Consider the following 24139-nt stretch of genomic DNA (forward strand, 5'->3'; position numbering starts at 1 on the left):
TGAAATTCATATTCTGTGAGTGATAACAAAAAGGTTTAAGTAGTGCTGAAACTTGACTGTATCTACTCATAAAAAAGAGAGAGCTCTGCCATCTGTGTGGACATTGGATTAGGGTTGGGCTGAGGTGTGTGGACGGAAGTGGGTTGTGGAGACCCCCTAACAAGCTGAATGACAGCCATCGTGGGAGACTGTGGAAGTTCAGCTACTGTAGTGATTCTGGGGAAACGTAAACTGTTGATGTGCAAGAATTAACAGGACTTGAACTTTTTCTTTTTGTCCTGAATGCTTCCGTTTATATCAAAGCGAAATAGAAGCATTTGATATAAATATAAATATCAAATGCTGCCGTTTAGAAGTCATCTCTGTGGGCAGGGGCATAGTTACATTGTGTGATTTACTCTCAATCACTTTTGCCCTGAATGGCTGAGAGCGGCAGCTTTGGAGAGGGAATTTAGCCTGATGTTTGCATGGGGCAGACAGAGGGACAGCGGGGCACCAGGGGTGGCAGAGGGTCTTCCGGGAGCACAGCCTACCCCTGGAGCCATTGGCATTCTCAGACTGGCTCTCCATCCATCTCTGAGCACTTCCTACCCCGTCTGTAAATCTCATTAGAGAGTCCAGCTAGGACTAGCCTGAGAAGCGATTTTCCCGTCCTGACAGTGTAACGCTCAAGTGGGCTCAGATGACTTTGCAAGGGGAGCCGCCTCTGTTTACAAATGAATATCTAAACGTTATCAATTTTGCAAGGCTTTGGATCTTCACTTGTTTTGAGGATATGATTAAACTCAGTTAAAAAAAATTTTTTTTCAGTACCTAGAGGCACCTCAGTGTCAGGATTTGTGACATATGTAGACAGTAGAAAAAGACGCACCTGTGTAGTCTTACATATGCAAACAGAGTTCCTAAGGAAATTCTTGATATTTTTCATATTCGCTTCGAGAAAATGAATTCAGGTCCTTTGAGAAAGGAAGTATGATCAAAAGAGTTTCTTCTACAGCTACTGTTTCTCCTACTATGTCCCAGACTCTGATTAGGATTAAATGTTATATTGATTCAAGCCAGTGTTGTTTCAAGTACAATCTTGGCTGCATATCGTGTGGAACCATGGCTTCCTTTCATCTCAGTGATAGTTGTGAAGTATTGTAAATTAAAATCTCCCAGATTTTAATGCAGTTTGGTGAGAAGTATATAAGACACTCAGATAACGAATGCAAACTTGAAAAGAGTACATCTTATATTAATAATTTCTATGAGATGGTGCTTTATTTTTATTTAGTGAAAATGAAATTTGCTGTGACACCTAACCCTTAAAACTTCCCTCATCGACATTAACTCTTGGGCATCTCATTACAGTCAGTGAATGGAAGGTACTGACATCTACAGCCATGACCTGGATAACGTGCCCCGTAATTTCTGTTTTGCTCTCAAACATGAAACTCGTTAGCTTCTGTGGTTTCAGTGCACATGCACGGAACAGAAAGGCATTTATTTATTACAGCCAAGGAGGTGATTTTAATTTTTAGTAAAAAAGAAACTCAATTAGATCAGGAAGAGTTTTTAAAGTTGGCCTATAATTGTGCTACGTATAACAATGCGTCATCCTTTGTATTATTTACTGGAGACCAATAAATGATATGTTTTATTTTAACAGGCAGTTTGCTGCCAGCAGTGTGCTTCGCTTCGAAAAGGTAAGTGCCTTTTAAGAAATATTTTATAAAATCATCATGGTTTCTGATTTATAGCTTCACAGGGCCTGTTAATTTAAAGTCTCATGGCTGACAGCTGTGTTGTTCAAAGGCAAGGGTATATGGTATTAATTATCTTAAGCTCCAGATTATTGTTCGTGGTGGAGACATTGCATATAAAGGACAGACTGGCACGTTTTCCTGTTTTAGTAGGAATAATTAATTAACCTGGTGACTTTAAAAGAAATACCTGTTGAAGTAAGATACAAAGGACACAGCTTAGTTTTGTTACATTTGCTTCAGTTCTGATTTTGTTTTGACGATTTTCATGGAAATTAGCAGCCAGTTGGGGCGTGGTTGCTATTTTTGTTACTGGTCTTTATTAGTTGTTCGGTTGGTTGGCTCTGTCATTTTGAAAGTGGAAAATGGTTGTATCTTCACAGTAGTATTTGACAATAACACTATACATATTCTTCACTGAATACACAGACTTTTAAAATGTTCGTAATATATTGGGTTGAACTGTGATTTAAATTACATTGTTGATTCACTCTAGTATTTAAATTTACAAGAATCCTAGTATAGTCCTAATAGAGTCCTAGTATATATTCATAGTATATGCTGTGCTTACTGTGTAACAAGAAACGAGCAGGACGTGGTCTTGTGTCTCCACTTGCCTTTCTCGAAGCATTTCGTCAGGCAGTGACCTCATGACGGGGTTATCAATCACAGTGTACCTGGCACAGAAGTTCCGTTTCTCTGAAAAGCCATGGCCTTGGTCTTCAAATGATGCCCTTCAGCGGCCTACGTAGCACACATCGATCTCTCTCACTGATCTTGGTTCCAAATCTTACTTGTTTCTGTATGTTGGTTCGACTACCTTCACATTTTTACTTTTACACTTGTGGATGCTGTAACAAGAGAGACTCGCTGTCTCTGGGCCACCGAACCCTGCTGCGGGTTATAGTAACCGAGAAGCTTTCTGCGTAGTTATGTTGTTAAGATGAGTAAATTCATAAATTATCTTTCTTTTCGCCGCCTAATAGTTGTTTCTTTATATGGTTTGTGTTTCTGTGGTCTGGTGATCTTGGTATATTAGCCTGATTTACCACCTGCCAAGTTGTTCAGTTAGCAAAGAAGTGTGTTTTGGAAAAAAAACACTATTCCTTTTCAAAGTCATGTGATGTCATGGTTGGAGCCCATAATTAAGTGACCAAGAGGTATTTCCAAAAGCACAGTTCAAATTCTCCCTGTCATAGTGGGGATTAGCTATGATAAAATTACAATGAAGTCTTTCTAATGTTTAATCTTAACTAGATAAATGCGTGATATCCAAGTTATAGTCAGTGTTCAGACCACGTTGCACAGAGAACAACCAAAAGAAGTTAAATTCTCAAACCTGTTTCAGCTCCCCGTGTACCCGCACAAGCTGCGGTGGAAAGAACACAGGCTTTCGAGTCAATTAGAATTCACTTGTAGACCTAGTTCCAGCTCTTACCATCCGAGCAACGTCAGATAAGCTCCTTAACGTCTCTGGAACATTTTCACTATTTTTCAAACTGGGTGTAATCATACCTGTGTTGCAAGATTGCTGTCAAGATGCCGGAAAGTGATTTGTCAGTTCCCTGCTTTCTAAGAGTAAATCTCTTACTATGGACAAACTCCTTATTGCTCTGTCTGATAAAACAGTAATTCTTTTGTGTACGTAAAGTTTGGCTGTGCGGACTTGGTAGGATATTGACATTTTGGACATAAAGGTGTAGTGTCTTGCTAAACTCTGTGTAAAGATTTCATTTTATTCTGTTGTTGGAGTCCATGTATAGACCCAGGGGCTTGTCCAACAAGCATTTGTGAGCACAAACAACTCTCATGGTATAGTGGCTCTGTAGATACCTTAAAAATTTGGTTTTCCTTCAGTGTTCCTACTTAGGGTTCTGCATCCGCACATTCAACCAACTGCATATCAAAAACAATGGAAAAGAAAATTCCAGAAAGTTCCAGAAAGCTGAGCTTGAATGTGCTGTGCACTGGCAACTCTTTATACACCATTTCCATTGTATTAGGTATCAAGTAATCTAGAGATAATTTAAAGTATACAGCAGGATGCGCAGTAGGTTATAGGCAACTACTACCCCATTTCATATAAGGGACTTGAGCATTTGTGTATTTTGGTATCTGAGAGGGTCTTGGATCCAATTCCCTACTTGGATACCAAGAGACGATTGGATGCTGAAGCTTGGAACCAGGGCCCCGTTCTTGCTTCTTTTATTCCATTATCTAGGAAAACACCTCCTTTTCGGGATGCTTTCTATTAAAACATTGCTGGGTAATAGGATAGTTAAATAGTTGAAAATGGTTTAATAGCCTTCCTAGGTAATATTTACATTTTAATGAGCTTTGTAATGGTTTAACTTAAATACGGGGGAATATGATGTTCTCTGTGGCAGGGGGAATCACTTGAGGCCATTAAATCTTTGCCAGGCAGCCCTATAAACTATAAAAAAGAGGGTTGCTTCCTCTCCATCCTTACTGTGAAGCTTCTGCGTTGCGTGCATGACTTCTCATTCACATGCTTTCTTTCCCCTCTCACTGCCTATAAAAAAACTTTAAACTGACAGAGATTGATATCCAGTCCTTTTCTGAAAATTGTGAACACGTTTTCCTCTGTATCCATTTTAAATCTCCTCTCTTCTGTTCCCCAATCCCTTATATTTTATTAGTTTCTTTCAAAACCTTAAGAATAATTTATGTTTTTAATTGTTTTACTTGTCACAAATTTTCATATGCCTTAGCTAAACAATTCCATTAAGGTTGGGAGGTGTCATATCTTGTTTCTGATCAGAAAACAGGATGAGTGACTTGGCCCGTCAGAAGAGCAAAGATGGGTTAATACTTAGGGCTTCTGACACCCAGTACGGTCCAGGTAGGCAGACATTATTCTATCACGTAAAAGCAATTTATATGCTGTTTTTCTTCTACGGATTTATTCATATGTATGGAAATAGGAGAAAAAAAGAAAACCAAACAAAATGTACTGCATGTGGTAATGTGACTCAGCTCTTCAATAAGCCAGACTTTCACTAGGCTGCTTGCCAGGGTAAACTCAGTGTTGACAGGGAGCTTGGTTTTGAAAAAGAAATTTTTGTAGCAGAAAGCCAAAAAAGAAAATACTTTACAAATGATAAATGAGAAACTCCTTTTTAAATAGAATTCTCTGCTTAAATAATGGAATATGTATATGACATTGCTAAGTTTCTGACGAACTAGTAGAAGGGCCTGCTTTCTACGTTTTGTTGGGCACAGTTAACTAATTCTGGCGAGAAAAAAAAAAGGCGGTGGATTCCCCAGAGAAAATTTTAAATGTCATTCCAACTGCTTTAATAATAAAGAATTGAAAATTATGAATATTTGTTGATTTTTATCTCAAAATTTTACGTGGATTTATTTTCTATTATTACTGCAAAATGACTGCTGGGTTCTAACGCTTCTAGAAAATACCTTTTTTCATCTCAGTTCTTTGATCTACATGAGTGTGATGATCCAATGGGTTGCTTAACTCTACTTGACCCAAAACTTACCAATTACACCTATCATAACAGAAACTCTCCCTAATTGGCCAAATGGATGTTTTCTTTTATCTGCTTCTTGATTGTTTAAAAAAATAACTATTAATTTTGATAAATTCAGATAGTGAGGTTAAATGATCGTTAAGAGTAGGATCATTCTCGAGGTAATCATCCAAGCAATGAGTTTATCTTGGATACGTTACGAGTTGGGTAGGAGTGTCTGTGTAGTGTGAGGATTGTAACTATATGAGAAGCGCTCAGAACTAAAGGTAACCTTCGTGGAAAAAATTTCATTTTTATCATCCAATTTTTCCTAGAAGACTGAAAAATCTGTTTCTCTACATCTAGAATGTCCTCTCTTGCACACATTTTTCAAAACCTACGTTGTATACCATCGGTTTCCTCGCGCTGTTCAGTGGTCTTCCTTTTACTTTCGATCATCACTCCCAATCATTTGGAGGTGTCTGAAGGACATTGTACCGAGTTCTCCTGGGCTGTAGTACTTCCGTCATTCTGAATCTAGCTCTGTGCTTCTTCATACCTTCCAACTGGTGACATATTTTCACTGGCAGTTTGATCATTAGCATAGTTATGAGACCTAAGTTTTTATCACTGTTTCAGGTAAATATTTAAAGCACAAAAAACCAAAATATTTTGGATTATGTTTTAGCGAGTTTCACTCTGTGTAGAATAAAACTCTACATTCATTCCTTTTTTTCTTACGTATTATTATTTGCCTTTATGTTTACCTTGCAGCGAATACGTTTGTCTCACTCAGCTCTAAGAAAGGATTGAGAGAAGTGTGTGAACCACCTGTCTGTCCTCAACATTCCCAGTCATTCATTTTCTTTATTTAAAGAAAGAAACCAGCATAAAAACCTCATATTGAAAATAAGTATAGATAGTAAAACTTGGATTCTGTAATAAAATGAATATGGGTAAACTTCTGTTTCAACAATGAAATGTTCATTGTAGAAACATTACCAGCTGTAGCCTTTGCACTGTGTTGAATTTAAAGAAAAAAATTCACCATAATTCCATCACACCACCCCTCGAGAAAACTGCCACTGGCATTTCAGTGTGTTCTCCTCCTTTTTTTTTTTTTTTTTTTTTTGCGGTACGCGGGCCTCTCACTGCTGTGGCCTCTCCCGTTGCGGAGCACAGGCTCCGGACGCGCAGGCTCAGCGGCCATGGCTCACGGGCCCAGCCGCTCCGCAGCACGTGGGATATTCCCGGACCGGGGCACGAACCTGCGTCCCCTGCATCGGCAGGCGGACTCTCAACCACTGCGCCACCAGGGAAGCCCTGTTCTCCTCCTTTTTTATGGATCCATTTATGTTATAAAAATTTGACTACACCTGTGCTGGTATATTTCAGTCCTTTTCTTAGATAGATGAATTTCATTCCATCTTTCTGTCCCGAGAGGCGCCAAGGCCTCCTTTGCCCTCCAGCTTCTTTCGGTTCAGTGAGTGAGAGACCTGCAAGACCAGGAGGAGAGAGGAGGGTAAGAATCAGCTTCTTATTTCCCTGGCTCCTTCCTTCCAAGGTTGCTCCCAGCAACTTCAGCCGAAGCTTAGTTCCTCCCACTGCAGCTTCCCTAGACAGCTCCCTGGGTTCTAGGAACTGCTGCTTCCCTGTTCCTGCCACACTGGGGTTGGCGAGCTAAGCCTTCTCCTGTGGAACCCTATGGGTTTTGTGAAGCACACGTATCTTTGTGAATAGTCCTTTCTTAAGCCATCTGAGAATTGTCCTAACTTGAGTGCGCCATCTGTTTCTAGTCGGGACATTGACTCGTACTGTAGTTTAGAAATTCTTTTATTGCCTGCTTTTCATCGGGCTCTACAGTATGTCTTGAACATCCTGGCGTGCCGTTCAGCATCATTTTACCACATTCCGATACCTTCATGCACCACACACACCACGATGGAACATCGACCTTGTTTTCAATCTTCCATGACTAGTGGCAGTGCCATGAGCACCTCTGTAGCACCTCTGTACATCCTCTTTTAACCCCTTGGGATAAACTCCCAGAAGTGAACTACTAGAATTAGTTTCCAAATGGCATTTTATTATTAGTGCTGCAGATTTGTAATCAAAGAAACACTCTCTATGGGTCATCCTCTGGCTGTTCTAGCTCTGTGGTACCTCAAGCCGTTCAGCAGTCACTTTTAAGTCCTACTGCTTGAGAATGAGACACTGGATCTCCAGACTCTACGGTTTCCTCAGTGTACAGTCTCCGTTTTGTTTCCTCCAAGGGCCATCAACCCACTTTGCTGCATTAGCAATAGGAGATCCTTTATGCCTAAAAACCAGGCCAGGTGGGGCCATGGAGACTCTGCTACCAGAGGGCTCTTCAATGCTCTGGAGGACAATGGGCTAGAAATCCTTCAGTTTACATCTGTCCAGGCTTCGGTCATCCCAAATACCAGCTCTTCCCTATTCAGGACAGGAAGCTTATGTTTCCTGAAGGAGTAGCGGAAGAACTGAGAGAATCCAGCATAAGAACACTTGGGGCTAAAGCTATGAACCACACTGGAGTATTTGCAGAATTAATTAATAAACCGTGCCCTTCAGCAACTTCATGTTTAAGAGTTGAACGATTTCCTTCAAACTTTTATTTTTCTCCCCCACCTTCAGTAACCTAAGACTGACTGTTGTGGCCAGTCTTCAATCATGTAAATGCCCGTCTTTATATTCTCAAAGAACAGAAGCAGTTGAAATAGAAATAAAACAAAAATCCAGGCTTTGCTTTGTTGTTGTTAAATAGAATTATAAATTGCATTCAACTCAAGTACTTTATTTGTAACTATAATAATGACCTAGATGATACAAAAATTGTCACCAGAGTTATCAACATGTTTCTACATCTTGGCTAAAAGCCCAGAAAGAATAGATTTACAGAATGAAAATCTGGAGTGCTTTATAAATATTATAAACACTGTTCTCACTGAGGAAAATGTGTATTTGGGGGCAGCAGCTCTTGCAAAGGAAAAAGTAAAATCTTCGTCTAATGCATCCTCGTCTCACACATTCTCTCATCATTTCTACCTCAGATTAACCGCAGAAATCAATCACTGTTCCTGGAAAACAAATAATAAACAAAAGCCATTAACATACCTCTTCTCCTCACGACTTTTAATGTTTTGTGGGTGTGTTTCAAACTTGGTTTCCTCAGAAATTGGACATCCTCAGATCTGTTTTCCGGGGCCCATGGATTTCCTATGAGATCTTTGTGAATAAGCGTATATCTATGAGTGTTTATTCTGTATACACTTAAAAAATATTGATACGACATATCAATGAGATCCTAATTAAACACCTTATAATTTGGGGTGCCTTGCAATTTCAAATTGTACTGTTGTGATTGAATAAGAAATCAGAGTAGGAGGGGGAGAGAGAGAGATCATTGCAATAGTGTGTTAATGTTAAAGACATTTGAAACCCAGAAGGCTTTGCTAAACAAAATTTCAGTATATTTAGAATGTAGAAAATTGTTCGAAGAATTGGCACGTTATTACATGACAAATAATAGCACAGCCACGTGGAATTTACAAAAATCTCTATGCTAAAACTCAGCAATGCAGTCCCTTAGAAGTGGCAATTTAGTTTCATATAAACAACATCATCGGTGATAATATATTAAGCCTGTCATTATTATCATTTTAACATCTTTATTGGGGTATAATTGCTTTACAGTGGTGTGTTAGTTTCTGCTTTATAACAAAGTGAATCAGTTATACATATACATATGTTCCCATATCTCTTCCCTCTTGCGTCTCCCTCCCTCCCTACCACCCTCCCTATCCCACCCCTCTAGGTGGTCACAAAGCACCAAGCCGATCTCCCTGTGCCATGCGGCTGCTTCCCACTAGCTATCCACCTTACGTTTGTTAGTGTGTATATGTCCATGCCTCTCTCTCGCCCTGTCACAGCTCACCCTTCCCCCTCCCCATATCCTCAAGTCCGTTAAGCCTGTTATTTTGAATCGTATAGGCTTTATAGTTATATTTATGAATTTTTAAAAAGTCATCAGGGCTAAGTTTCTGTTTATACATAGATAAATAGTATTACAATAAAAGTCACTTAAATCAAAATTAGGCATGAGTGTCAATTGGCTTCACGTGTGAAATGTTCATTGCTAAATTTTGAGGCACACTTAATAGTGGTTGCCCTCCTAGCACTCAGGATGAGGATTATATCTATTTTTGAACCATGGCTTTTCCCCACTGCAAGTTTTCCCATGTATTCCGTTAGCCATTAAGTGTGCAAGTTAAATTGTAATCTGTCCCCTGAAATTAGCTCAGGAATTTCTGTGAAAAATGTGGGCATTGGTCATGATACATACAAATATTTCTCAATCAAACATATATCTTGGCTACAGTGTTTAGAAATCTGGAACTTACTTTCCAGAAAGCTTTATGTAACCAGATGAGCATGTGTGCTGCTTCGCTGGGAATCATGGAAGGATTTGGAAGATGATTAAATTTCTAAGCACACTGAGACCAGACCTTAGCAAGGTGTGAAGAGTTCTTACATTCGGTGCTGAAAGATCTGCTTGAGTATTTCTAGGTCCTTCTTGGCCTCTGGTTTCACTGGGAGATTCAGATATTTTGCAACATTACTCCTTATTAATAACTGTTGCGTATGATTCTTACTGCATATAGTGCAACATAGCTTTAACCATTTTGCCTTCAGTCTGCCATCTACTCCACACCATTTTTCTTGACACTGCTAAAATAATCTCTGCAAAGAGTTTTTTCACTTGCTTGACAGTGTGTATTTTTCATGTCCAAAGGTCTTACATTGGCATTCGATGTCCCTCCTTCTTAGCCTATCTTTCTAAATGTCAACTTCCTACCCTATAGGATGACCCTGTGCTCCAGAAAGGCTGTTGTACTCATGATTCTAAAGTGCACTTGCTCATTTCAGCCTGTCTTCTATGACTCTTCCTGTGTCCAGTCTCTGCCTGTATTATCCCCCTGTGAACCCCCATTTCAGGTAGTGTACAGATCCCTGATTTTTCATTGATTATATTTACTGATATTTGGAAGTGTTTTAATATTCCTCCAGTTAGATCATAAATTTGGAGAGAGTGGAACTTCATTTCCTATGTAGCACGTAGAATGCTTTTTAGCCTTATCATAGCACTCAACTTTTTGCTGCATTAGTGCCGTAGTTTTGATTTTATATTTATTATATTAAAACTATAACATATTTTAAGATATATATATGTGAAACGGTGTTACATTATTTATATGCTCTGCAATAATGGTCTAGAATAAAACCTCTGATTCCATGCAAAATAAAGTAAAACAACCACAAAGTAAATATTTTGAAGGAAGTAAGGAGACAAGTTGTAAATTCTCTAAGGAGTTCTGGAGTTCCGAATTAGCTACACAATACTAAAATATGGGTGTTCCTTATATGTAAGCAACTCCATTTAAGAATCTAGAAACTACTTAGCTCCAGACCTAATTTACCGAACACTCAGTGTTACACTAAGTACAAAATGCACAGACACGGAAAAGATATTTTGCAGAAGTAAAAATACCTGACCACATACATATTAAAACAACCGACTTTCCGAGTACTATTTATCCTCAGTGCAGAGCATTTATTATTTGTAGGTGTAAATCAGGATAACTTCACACATATCATATAAAACATATAACAAAATCTTGACATCATATATTATTCTCTTCGAGGGGAAACTGACAACTCCCTGAAATTGATTCAGGCCTCACCTCTGTGTATTATTTGAGAATGTAGGACATGTCAGACAAATTCAGCTCTGTGGTTGATTCGGTCAGCAAATCAGTCCAGAATATTATGTCCGGTGATGCAGAAGACACGTTTATAGGAGGATGCAGTTGCCCACTCTGATGTCAGCCTTCAAAACTCAGAAGTTTTTTCCTCTACCAAGACCACTGCCCAGCTACAGAGAGCCATTGATTTGCCTGGTATTGGAGACTAGCAAGGCAGATGGTGTAGCACATATGTGTTCTCAAATACGCTTTACTTCTTTGCGTTGGCAGTTGTAGCTTCTCTTATGATCAAAATACACATAGAAGCATGGACCACAAAAGTTTTACTACTAAATGGTAGCAAAACTGAACGAGAACAGGTTTGTTCAGAAAACGGGCCAGAGCAAAAAGTTTGTGTGCAATTAGTTCAGAAGCTTCTAAAGAACGACAGCGTGAAACGTTTTTCAAATACACAATTTCAAGAAAGCTTTTAGGAATTTTATAATAGCAGTTCCAACAGATCATTTACACAGATGTAAATATACATTCAAAGAGATGTTGGCCTTTATAATTAGATTTTCGCCCTAGAAAATCTAGAGCATCAATATTCTGACAATTCAGCCATAGACTAATTAACGTAGATTATTTGTTTTGACACTTTGGGGACCCTTTCTATTCATTTAGGCAACAAATTGTACAGTCTTAATTTCTTGCTCACTTCTTCAGGAGGAAACAAGATAAACGTTCTATTTCATTAGGCTCTGACCTCTGTAATGCCACCTCTAAACAACATCCTTATTAGTAAGATATGATCGAAGTGCCTTTAGGGTAGAAACAATGCATATTTATTTAGACACTGGCTTTTGGCCAATTTTTCTGTACCCTAAAGGCATAAATATTACATGCCAGAGCATTTCAATTCCCACGCACTTAGGATTTCGTTCTGTACACATTTGTGAAAGGAACAGGTATCTGCACGGCACTTTCGAGCACTCATTTGTCAAAGGCTCACTTGTGGTTGGAAGCTATAATAGGCATTTCCGTTCAATCATGAAATGTTAAATAGGTATAAATTCTGGGTAACTATCTCCAGCTAAATAGTTAAAATATAGGGGAGAGAGTGTTAATTACCTTAGTCTCCTAGATTTTGCGTAAATGGCATTTTAAAGGTAGGGGGAAGCCGTTACAATGAAAATAACTTGTATCCCTGAAGTCAGTCTTTGAGGCAGAGTGTCGAAGGAAGGCTGGCAAGCAGTTTCCTGAGAACATTCTCTCTGTTGTCACTCTGTTTTCCTGTGGAGAATGTGGTTGCCAGACCTCTCGGCAGAATCACTGTAATTGAAGGAACAGGTAAGTTGAATTATGGATGTTGAAGCCACATCTTGCTAAAGGGAACCAATGGCATTATTTTCAAAGCCCTAACATCTCCTTGAACAAAATGCCAGGGTGCTTCAATGCAGTAGAATTCCGCTATTACCCATTTTCTTTATGACTCTCAATTGCTCAGGCTTGTCTGCCACATTCACATCTCTAAATCACTTGTAAGTAAGGAGGGACAGCTTGAGAAATATTAAATTTTCATCACTTTCACTTCTCTGCTACTACTCTTAACATTTAATTTGTATTTGTGTTTAATACTTATTCGATTTTATGCCTTAAATATTATTATTAAAACAGCATATGCTTGTAAAACACAGGGAGTGAGGTTTTTCCTTTTTTATTAATTGTGTTTTTAGTAAGTGTTGTGCACAAGTAGGGACTTCACGAATCATTCTCATTGTTATTAAACTTGTCACCATTGGTTGTACGTTCTCTTTCTTCCTTTGAACTTGAAAACACATTGAGTATTTTTAAAGACAACATTCAGTCTACTTGGTATCATAGTTATTTGGGTACAACCTCGCATGTAATTTAACCCCCAGAACCTAAGCTCTGCACCAACTAGCTTGTTTGTCCTTTTCAAATACAGGGTACACATTGGTTAAATGAAAAAGTGATTACTGCTAAACCGAATTCACATTCACCAGCATAAACCATAGACTTAAACATTCCGTAATAACTTCTTAAATTAACTATATCTCAGCGATGTAGATAAACGTTTCCAGAAGAGCTGGTGATGTGGATGTGAATAAAGTATGTGAAGTCAATACAAATATGGACTAAAAAATAATTCTGTTTTAGAAAATGGAAACTACAAATAGATAGTGAGGAATGAAGAAGAGAGAGAGAAATCTTTGTGGGGTTTCAGATAGCCACTGGATTAAGGTAAGAGTTCTGTGGAAGAAGGAGATCGGCCCATTCAAGCCCTGGGCATGGCTGAGAGGAAGAAAGTCAGATTGGAGAATATGAAGCAAGCCATCCACAAGCAGAGATGAGGGTCTGCTGTGTGCAGGGCACAGCGCTAGTCGGAGGAGGCGTGCATTCTGAAGATTAGAGAGGGTCGTCATAATCCTTCAGGAAAGTAAAATCCACGGAGAAAGGCAAGATCTCAGAAAGCCAACAGTGTGAATGGAAAGTGCAGTCAGTGCTTGAAATCACTGCTGAGAAATTGGGATAATAGAATCCCAGGAAACAAGAGGCTTGTGAGTACTGACATCATGGATGGGAAATCTGTGTTACCTGCCAGGTGATGTAGAAATGTGAAGTAGATCATTATGTGGCTCAGTAAAAAGGAGTCTGCAGTGTTCTGCCCAGTCCTGTCGACATGATGTATGGGCTAGCCTGGGAGGGATCCATCCACCAGTTACGGAATAGCAGGTTAAGCTGATCTGGGATAACGGGGGCAAGAGTCAGGGATTATTAGTAAGAATTTACATTTTCTTCTCATTAGGCCTTCAAGCAGAGCTCCTAATAATCACATAAGCTAGTAACAGAAATTCATATTTCAGTCATCATTCTAATGATTTATTTACAGCGTTCCCACAATGACTGTTTTAGTTAGACTGTAAATTGCAGTCAGAGATCTCAGCCTGTCGGTAAAGCTGATCGACGCCTTGTATATAAACCATGGTATCTGTATATATGTCCACAGTGGAACTGCGTTAGTAAACATATTTTAAGAATGCATACCCAACATAAAAGAATATTTATAAATCTATTGCATGTATTTTATACTAATATATTGTGTGCCTTGTGAAACGTTTGTAAAAGTAGTCAAAAAGGGTGAGACTAAAACTAGTCATAAATTAATGTTCTGCTTTGCTTACTATAGGCCATGGGTCGTCCTGAACATGCAGAATGCTGGGTTTTCAGCTCACTTCAGCAACTGTTGATTTACATTGTACGAGCGCACATAGCCATCATTTGTAGTAACAAAGATATTACCAGTGGAACACCCGTATTCACTTCTTGTTTGAAAGACCTAAAAGGTTTCTTTCTGCTCTTTTTATTTTTATTATTTTTCTTTTTGGACAAGCAGACACTATTTCCTCTAGCCATTCCTATCAGCCAGGTGAGGACATAGCGCCAACTCCAAGTTCTAGCCAATTTCGTGGTTCCAGGCAAGCCACCCAGCGCGATGGGGGTCAGGTGGGAGACAAGTGAGAAACGAGTGGCGGTCAGTCTCAGCAGGACCCTCTAGTGGACCCTCTAGAAGAGCCTCGGTCTGTGTCCGCAAACATCACAGGTAGCCGCTAACCAGTGTGTTAAGGATTCGTCTCACCCGGCCAAGGCCTTAGTACAATATTTGAACTTGTTCCTGGTTAGATTTTGCATTTTAACAGATGAAGTCCTTATTTCCCTGTTACTCCTCTTCATGAAAGGAGCTTGTGAGGACTCTCCTCCTGTACGTTGTAGTACAGGTTATACCACCTCCCAGTGTTTTGTAAAGTGCTTCATACTGTACATCGGGCTTCTAATTCGTTACATTCTTGAGTGGCCCTAGTTTGCGTACATAATTAAAATACATCTTACTTATACACTAGTGATTCAAATTATGTGCTTTAAGTGGCATATTCCTGACTGAAAAAAAAAGTGTGTGTGTGTATATTTAAACATTAAAGACAGACCACTGTTTCTTTCTAGGTTCCTAGTAGTAATTGATATAATTTAAAAATGAATAATGTCTGAGGGTCTAATGTAAACCATGGTGACTGTGGTTGATAGCACTGTATTGTGTAATTGGAATTTGCGAAGAGTAGAATGTACCTGTTCAGTGATGGGTGTGTTATTTAACTAGATGGGAGGGATCCTTTCACAATGTATAAACATATCAACTCACATAATGTACATTTCTTATACTTTTATGTCAGTTATACCTCCATATAGCTGAAAGATTAAAAAAGAAACTAAAAAGTTAGGACCGTGTTCAGAAGTAAGAGAAAACAGAGTAGGGATAGCCAGGAAGTGACAACGAATTAGACCTTTCCATATGGAATATGAAGCCATAGTTAATGGTACAAATATGTACTATAAGAGAGGCCATGAAGGCAAACTGTGCCTGGAAAACCCAGGTGTAGGTTTTAAGCCTGATGGTGTAGGAAACTGGACTGACCTGGGAGGGACTGTTCATTCTAGGCAACCAATTTCAAGGTCAGAAAACAGGATTCATACTTTTTTTTTTCTTTTTTCCCCCCAGAAGTGTTAGCTACGGTCATCAGGTTGTATATTATATCCCCATTACTTACTTATGTTATTACTGGAAGTTTGTACCTTTGGACTACTTTCTGCCGTTCCCCATCTCCTGCCACTGGCAACCAGAAATCTGATCTCTTTTTCTATGAGATCTTTGGTTTTTTTAGAGTCCACACATCAGTGAAATCATGCAGCGTTTGTCCTTCTCTTATTTAATTCACTTAGTATAATGCCCAACCGTGTTGTCACAGCTGGCAGGATTTCTTTCTTTTATATGGTTGAATAATATTCCATTGTATTGAGATATCTATCTACCTATCTATCTATCTATATCACAACTTCTTTATCCATTCACCCAGCAATGGACACTTAGGTTATTTCCATGTCTTGGCTATTGTCAATAATACTTCTGTGAACAGGGATGTAGGTATCTCTTCAATGTAGTGTTTTTGTTTCCTTTGGACATATTCCCAGAAGTGGAGTTGCTGGGTCTTTTGGTAGTTCTAGTTTCAATTTTTTGAGAATCTTCCATACTGTTCTCCATAGTGGCTGTATCAATTTACAGTCCCACCAACAGTGCACAAGGGTTCCCTTTTCTCCACATCCACACCAGCATTCGTTATCTCCTGTCTTTTTGATAATAGCCATTCTAACAGGCATAAGGTGATATCTCATTGTGGCTTTGATTTACATTTCCCTAACGACTACCGATGTTGAGCACCTTTGCATGTACCTGTTGGCCATTCTTATATCTTCTTTGGGAAAAATGTCTATTGAGTTCCTTAGCCTGTTTTTAATTGAATTATTAGTGATTTTGTTCTCAAGCTGTGTAAGTTCTTAATGTATTTTTGGATATTAACCCCTTATCAGATAGGTGGTTTATAAATATCTTTCTTATTCTGTATGTTGTCTTTTCATTTTGTTGTTTGTTTCTTTGCTGTACAGAAGTCATCCATTTCTTTCTGGGTCAAATTACAATCATTAGGGGAACTGGAACAGTGAGACTGAATACCATGGCAGGGCCCTACTGTGGTGGAGATGATCAAGTTACTGAAAATTTCTAGGAGTTGTTTCCGTGGTGTAGACAATGACTATTACAGTGCTTTGAATTACCAGCAGGATTCAAAGCACTTTGGAGTCAGAATCACATGTTTTTTGAGAATAATTCCCGAGGGAGCCAACCGTTTTCTCTGGCTGGGCTGACACCTCCTGTAGTCCAGAGACAGGAACCGTGTACATACAACGTAACACTTCTGCTCAGGCCAGCACCATCACTTAACAGTGTACCCTGCTTCTCTCATTGTACCCATAACAGGTTGCTTTTCCATCACTTTTTAAACTTTATTTTAGTACCTTGTGACTAGGAAAAATGGAAAACACTTGAAAAGAGTCTACCGGAAGACTGTTCAAGAACTGCATGAGGAAATTGCTTCTCCAGATTTCTCTGCTGTCATGTTCTGTGAAACAAAGACCCCAGTAGTCCTTCCTCAAACCTCTGCACTGTAACAACTTCAGATACAATCCCTTCAAAGCACACTCCACACATAAGAAAAAGACCTGTATTCTTGCTCCCATATTTCTTTGAACACCCCCCTGCTTGAAGTTTAAATGTAGCTCAAAAAACCATAATTTTCAGACCTTAACTCTATCAGTCTCATGACTTTACTGCTAGAACCAAATGAATCAATAGTAACCATCCGACTATCCCATGCATCAGACAAGTAACCCTAGAAAACACAATACAGGAATAAATGATAGGTGATGCATGTTTCATAGCCCATCATTTAGCCCATACTTAACTACCGTGTGCACTCATTCAAAGAGATTACTTTGCTCTAGCAAACAGTAAAAGCAACTGAGTATTTATTGGATTGTTGCCAAATACAGTGATCCCATCACAGTGACTTTAAGGGGACACAATTGTAGTGCGTCACCAGCTGGGTTTAATTTTTTTACACGCTTCAGAGAAGTGGCCAGTACTGTTTCAGTGAAGGCATTATCACACATGACCAACTAGCCAGGAAAATAAAACACATGGGGAGGAGTGACCAAAGGACCATGGAAGGAAATATGGGCAGCTTGGAGGGTAACAGTTTCCTTGATTTGGTGCCTAATGTAAGCCCCACCTGAATAATTCGTGAATAAAGGAGAGAAGATGCCCCTGTTCTTTATATAATAATAATAACTTGTTTTGCTCTTTATAATTGTTTTGTTATTTATTGCTGTTTGCATGAATCTTCAAAGAAGGCCAAGTAGAACTTTTGTCTATAGAAATCATAGCCAGATTGTCACTAGATGGTGTGCTGAACTAGCTTTGAATTGAATAATTTCTTTTTTTGTATTCATATTTTTTATTGGAGTGTAGTTGATTTTTAAGGTTGTGTTAGTTTCTGCTGTACAGCAGAGTGAGTCAGTTATACATAAACATATATCCACTTCTCTTTTTTAGATTCTGTTCCCATGTAGGTCATTACAGAGTGTTGAATAGAGTTCCCTGTGCTGTACTGTAGGTTCTTACCAATTATTTAATATCTGTTCTATGTATAGGAGTGTGTATATGTCAATCCCAAGCACCCAGTTTATCCCTCCCCACCCCTTTGCCCCCCTGGTAACCACAAGTTTGTTTTCTACATCTGTGACTCAACTTCTGTTTTGTAAACACGTTCCTTTGTACCGTTTCCTTAAATTCCACATATAAGCGATATCATGTATTTGTCTTTCTCTGTCTGAGTTACTTCACTCAGTATGACAATCTCACAGGGTGTTCAGGTTAGGGTTAGAGATCTGAGACAGGCTTTCTAACACAGTAATACAAAGAGGATGTCATCTCTGGCTGTGGCTGATGGCGGGTCGGCCGGGGCTGGGGGAACAATGCCTTACAGATGACTGCTTCCTCACCCACCTTCTGATTGGTCAGATTTATCTGTTCAGTCATCCAGTCGTGTATCAGTCTCTCCAACAAACACACATTGAACCCATTCTCTGAATCAAGTATATTGTTAGGACACGATTTCCTGCAATTCAGTCCGGGTAGAATCCTCCCCCCAAATCTTTTTTTTGCCCGAAGCCATCTTTGAGGCTGAAAGTGAAATACGCTTTATAACAAAGTCTACATTATAGGATCAATGAATCATTATAAATTCAGAATATTGATTTTGGCTTTGGTAGAACTCCACTTTTTAGAAAACTATCTCTCTTTGGAGTTTTCTTTTGCTTATAGAAAAAAAAAATCACGTCCAGCATTATAAACTACTGTCAGCCTTATAAGCAAAAATAGGAGATTGACGTTTCCCCTTAGATACAAGACTGTCATGTGTTATTTGGCCAGCATAATTAATTTAATTATTTTCTAATGACAGTGATACGTTACCAAAGTAATGCAAAGACATTAAACCCACGCGCTCTCGTCCTGGCATCTTGAATGTATCTCTATGGTAACAGACATTTGACAGTGCCACCGTGCGATGAAGCCAATTAAGATAAATGAGAGATCAGTGTACAGTTCACTCTGAGCATAAACTCTTTAGGAAATTGTTGGTGTCATTGGATTGCAAATAAGTCACTTGAAAGTATTTGCTAAAATCTGAAACTTGGATGGTTTTAAACACAAGCCTGTTTGACTGATTTACAGCATCAGGGTTCAGCTGTGAATAACATTCTATTCAAACCTACATTTTAGAAATGTATCCTTGGCAAGGATAAGTATTTTTCATACTTGGTCACATTTTTTTAATGATACCCAAATTGTCACAAAAATTATCTGCTAATATAGAAAGGAATTCTTTTCTAGATCATAAAAATATGTTTTAAAAACTTTTTCATCATTAGGAAATAAAGGTATAGTTTTATTTCTGCTTAAATATTTTATAATAAATGCACTCATTCATCAAAACTATACCTTTGTTATTTTTACTAAAGATGTGCTAGGTTAGATTAGAAATTTGGGGAAAATTTTTCATATTTCTATTTTACTTTCAAGGATCACCTGATTTTAAGGCATTATATTAAGTTAACATGTATAACAATTTATTTTTATATTAACGCTCAATACCGGAAAAAATAAAACAAACAAACAAACAACTTATTCAGGGGGAAGTTTTACATGTCCTGTCTTATGTGCAGGTATTAGTTGCCCATTTGATATGTTTGTACTTTTCAAATAGTTTATTCCTCACTAATACATTCATAGAGTCCAGACTCCATGGTACCTTAAGAGAATTGGTGAAAACACTTCTGTGAGGGATGTGACCCATGTAGAAGTCTACTTAGGTACTTATTACTTGAACCAACCAAAGAACATTGGAAAGTAACTTTAGGGGAAAATGAAATTGTGATTTTTATCTGAAAATGGATAAAATGGATATAGGAACTAACATTAATCACTTAAAATTTTTTTTAAATTTATTTTGCAAATTTAAAATAATGTATTTAAAATAGTCGATTGTATCTATGTAGCACACCTTCTTTATCTGTGCGTCTGTTGATGAGCACTTCAGTTGTTTCCATGCCTTGGCTGTTGTGAATAGTGCTGCAGTGCACATTGGGGTTCCTGTATCTTTCCAAGTTATAGTTTTCTCAAGATATATACCCAGGAGTGGGATTGAAGGATCACATGGCAACTCTTTTTAGTTTTCTGAGGAACCTCCGTGCCGTTTTCCATAGTGGCTGCACCAGTTTCTATTCCCAGCAGTGTAGGAGGGTTCCCTATTCTCCATACCCTCTTCAGCACTTGTGGACAATTAATCACTATTTTAGGTAAATCAGATTGAGAGGTGGGCTTTTAAAATATCAGTGATTTTAATAGTAAACAAGTAGATTCCAATAGAGTAAACTTAGTCAAACTTACATAATTACATTGATAAAATCAGGGAAACTTTTGTGTGCATTTAAATGAAGAAAACTACACAGATCAGATAATCTTTGAGGTTTCTCCTGTTGGACATTGTCTAAGACACACACACAAATCTTAATGTGGCTAGCTTTTGACTTGCATGAAATCTTGATGTGTCCATGGATAGGTCCTTCTGATGACAGTGACCTAATTATCAGAGCAGTCTTTCCTATTGTGCTTAGACTCAGCCTGAGAATCTTCTAAAACCTGTTTCTCCAGCCAGCCACCACCAGCTGATTTGGATTGGCACTGAAGTAAGAAACTAAATACCGTCCCTGCTTCACATCTTGCCTGTTATTAAGTTAGCTGGACATGTGCAGACGTTGAATTTCGCTTTGCTTTCCATTATCGTAATCCCGTGTATTTTGAGTAATGGCCTGCGCTGCACATGGACTCCCATTGTGAGAACACTGACATCACCGATAGTCTCTCCAGGTAAACAAAATCCAACAAATCCACTACTTGAGCGAGAGAACAGGAGTTGAGAGCTTTTTAGTGTGAGGCACTATAATAAGTGTTTTAAATATGTCATTGTATTCAGTTCTCATAGAAGCTATGAGGTAAGAACCATTATTATCCCCAGTTGACAAAAATACTGAGGCTTTAGGGAAGTTACAAAACTTACTAAAAATACATTCAAGTTGAAGAACCAGGATTCTAATTAAGACTGTGTGAAACTAAAGTCTGGGTTTCTAACCAGTATACTAAAAACGTCCCCCCAGTAAAGAAGACTCCATTCTTTATATGACTTCATGTGCTTCAGATATAAGCTATATTTTGTTGTGTGCTAATTTTAGCCAGTATCCTGGTCTTGGTTTCTTTATCTCTGAAATGAGTCTCCATGAAAAGGTACTCCAAGATCCCTTCTCCCCGGACACGTTCTATCTGTGTAAAGTTACTTTTACTATGAATCGGTAAACTGAACAGATATCTTAACAGATGCAGACTGTAGTACTAAAAAGTGGGTGAAGTACTATAAACATCTCAGGGAAAGTAAAGAGGGGAAAAACTCAGAAAAGTAAGGACTCATTAGGATGTTGTGAACTGAAACAGGCTAAACAAAGCTGCAGCTAAGAGTTTACATGAATAGAACAAAAATACTGATGGTGTTACTATGCAAAATAAGTCTAGCATTAATAGTGCTATTAAAAATTGCCTATTCACTTGGTATCTTAACTTTTTATTTTTCTTTTCTTTTTCACTCCTCTGTACTAAATCTGTGACTTATCCGGGACTTTGCTACAAAACTAATGCTATTATTCTTATTTTATTTATGAGCAAAAATTATAAAGTCAAATTTTATTATAGTATCTGATTATCAAGAGAATAAATGACAGAAGACTGTTATTCCCTCTGTTTATTTATTTTCATTTTTATCAGAAAAGATACTTGTAAGATTAAAAACAGCACCTTATAAACAACTTCCCAGAAACAGTGTGCAAAAATTCCTGTATCCTTTGAATGTATTTGTTCTCCTACTCCTACCCAATTTATATTGTATTTTATATATATAAACATAAATGTATATTTATACATATATACACATGTAAGTGTGTATACATATATGTGTACATATATATGTAGTGTGTATATATAAATGCGTATATATGTATAATACGCCTGTAATCTTAGGGAATAAAAAATGCAAACAAATAATACTGACATTTTAAATGAACCTTTTAACCTTTTAGAAAATGAAAGCAAAGTTAATAGTTGGAGTTATTTTCTTGTGATCTTCTGCTTAAAGGTAGGAGCACGATTTATTGCTGAGCAATATATGTGTATACATGTAAATGTGTATATACATACATATACACGTGTGTAGATATATGACACATGTATATGTAACTTTGTATATTAAACTTTGGTTTCTTTTTATATAAAATTAAAAAATAGAAGTTTAGTACGATTTGTTTTAAAAGTTTCTCTTTAAAAATTCTTCAGGAATATTATAAATACTGAAGAGTTTCTAGGCAAATTTGAGAAAGTACAAATAAATACACACTCAAAATAAAGGGACTTGAGCGATAGGTAGCAGTTTGAGATGAATGGATTACGTTTCTCCTGAATTCTGTTTCATTTAACTTAGTGTTTTTGAGGTCAGGTTGGTATTATGGGCCTAGTTAGCCTTTCCTTATTCTCAGATCCCAGAAGTGGGGCAAGAATTAGGAAAGCAATCTCAGCTCTAAAAACAAACAGAAAAAAGCAAGCACTATCTGGTGAAGATTCTTTCAGAAGGAAGACAAAGGATTCTAGAAGTCAAAATAACTATCAACAGAGGTTCTTCTAGCTGAAATAATAATCACGTGACTCAGGTGCCAACGATACAGAAAGGAGCATGAAATAGTCCCTGCCTTTGGGAACCTCATGGACAAATGGGGAAAATGAAGCAGTGAAGAGCTGTGAGAGAGGAGGAAGGAGGAAAAGAGAGATGAGAACATCCTATGATTCAACATTCACATCAGACACTAAAGCATTCCCCTTTTGTTTCTTATTTTTGGAATTTCCAATTAGATGTTTACAGATTTTTAGATTTCAATAAATTAACACAATGGTTCTCAGACTTCAGTACACATAAGAATCATTTAGAAGCTTTTATGGAAACACTTCTGTTGCCCACCCCTAACCCTAAAGTTTTTTACTTCATTTGTGTTGGAGAGACATGAGAATTTGCATTTCTAAGTTCCCGTGTGATGTTATTGATCGTCTGGGCAACACGTTTTGGGAATCATTGCTCTAAAATTTATCTCAAATAAGGATTTCAATAACACTTGAATCATGTATACAGATATCACAATAACCTAAGCCAACTAAAGAATTTGTTTCCCATAGTACTGCTAGATTTAAATACTTTTTTAATGTTCTAATAACCCAGTGGAGTGTGCAGATTTCTCATAGTGTTAAAATCCATCATTGCATCAACTTAAAAAAATATTATCTTATGACCTTCATTCTCAAAGAGATAATAAAAGTGATTGATTACCACAGTCCACACTCCTGTGTTTTCTGTGTCTTGGGGATAAATTCTGTGTTAACTCCATTCTTAGCATTAAATTGCTTTTTGAGAGGTTAATTATTCATTGTATTCCATACAGGGAGAACAGTGCATACTTGCAGACCAGAGGTAGAGTAGGTAAATATTTTCATGATCCTGTTTAGAGAACTTTAAAGTTGAAACAGTTCAAAAATTGTCACTAGTGGTGGAACCTGTGTTCATAGTCGCTTACACAATTCTATCCCTGAAGCATGTTTCTTTCAGTTCCTTCCTCATTTTTCCTTCAGCTCTAGTCTTGATAACGTAAGTCCTGTGACGTTAGCCAAACTGAATATGTACCATCTTTTTTACTGATGAAAAGCCAAAGAGATTAGTGATCCTTTTGACTTACCACTGTCTTTAAAACAGCGAAATGTATGAAGCATTGCACAGGAGTCTACATTATGACCAGCATTCTTCTAATTATGCTTTCACACACGTGGACGGGGATAAAAATGACAGCAGCAATACACAGGCATCTTGAGAGCCGTGAGTTCAGTTTTGGGGGAGGCTTACTGGGGACTCTAGCCCGGGAGACAGTTGTGTGCTTGATGGCGTGCACGCAACTCCTTAAAAGGTCGCGGCTCATCAGAGGAGCAGGTGACTACGTTAATGATTTTAGTGCTTCTCTAGGTATGAGAAGATGC

The 24139-nt window shown here is 38.0% G+C and overlaps 1 long non-coding RNA gene across 1 annotated transcript in view; it reads left to right on the top strand.

Moving 5' to 3' along the window:
- LOC137215918 (uncharacterized) overlaps window positions 1-24139 on the top strand; it is a 1149036-nt gene that overhangs the window by 344491 nt on the left and 780406 nt on the right. Inside the window, exon 2 of the long non-coding RNA XR_010939487.1 lies at window positions 1652-1688. This is a non-coding gene — a long non-coding RNA (uncharacterized lncRNA). The remainder of the gene's footprint in view (window positions 1-1651; window positions 1689-24139) is intronic.

The sequence above is a fragment of the Pseudorca crassidens genome, chromosome 21 (genome assembly GCF_039906515.1).
Source record: "Pseudorca crassidens isolate mPseCra1 chromosome 21, mPseCra1.hap1, whole genome shotgun sequence".
Classification (NCBI taxonomy): Eukaryota; Metazoa; Chordata; class Mammalia; order Artiodactyla; family Delphinidae; genus Pseudorca; species Pseudorca crassidens.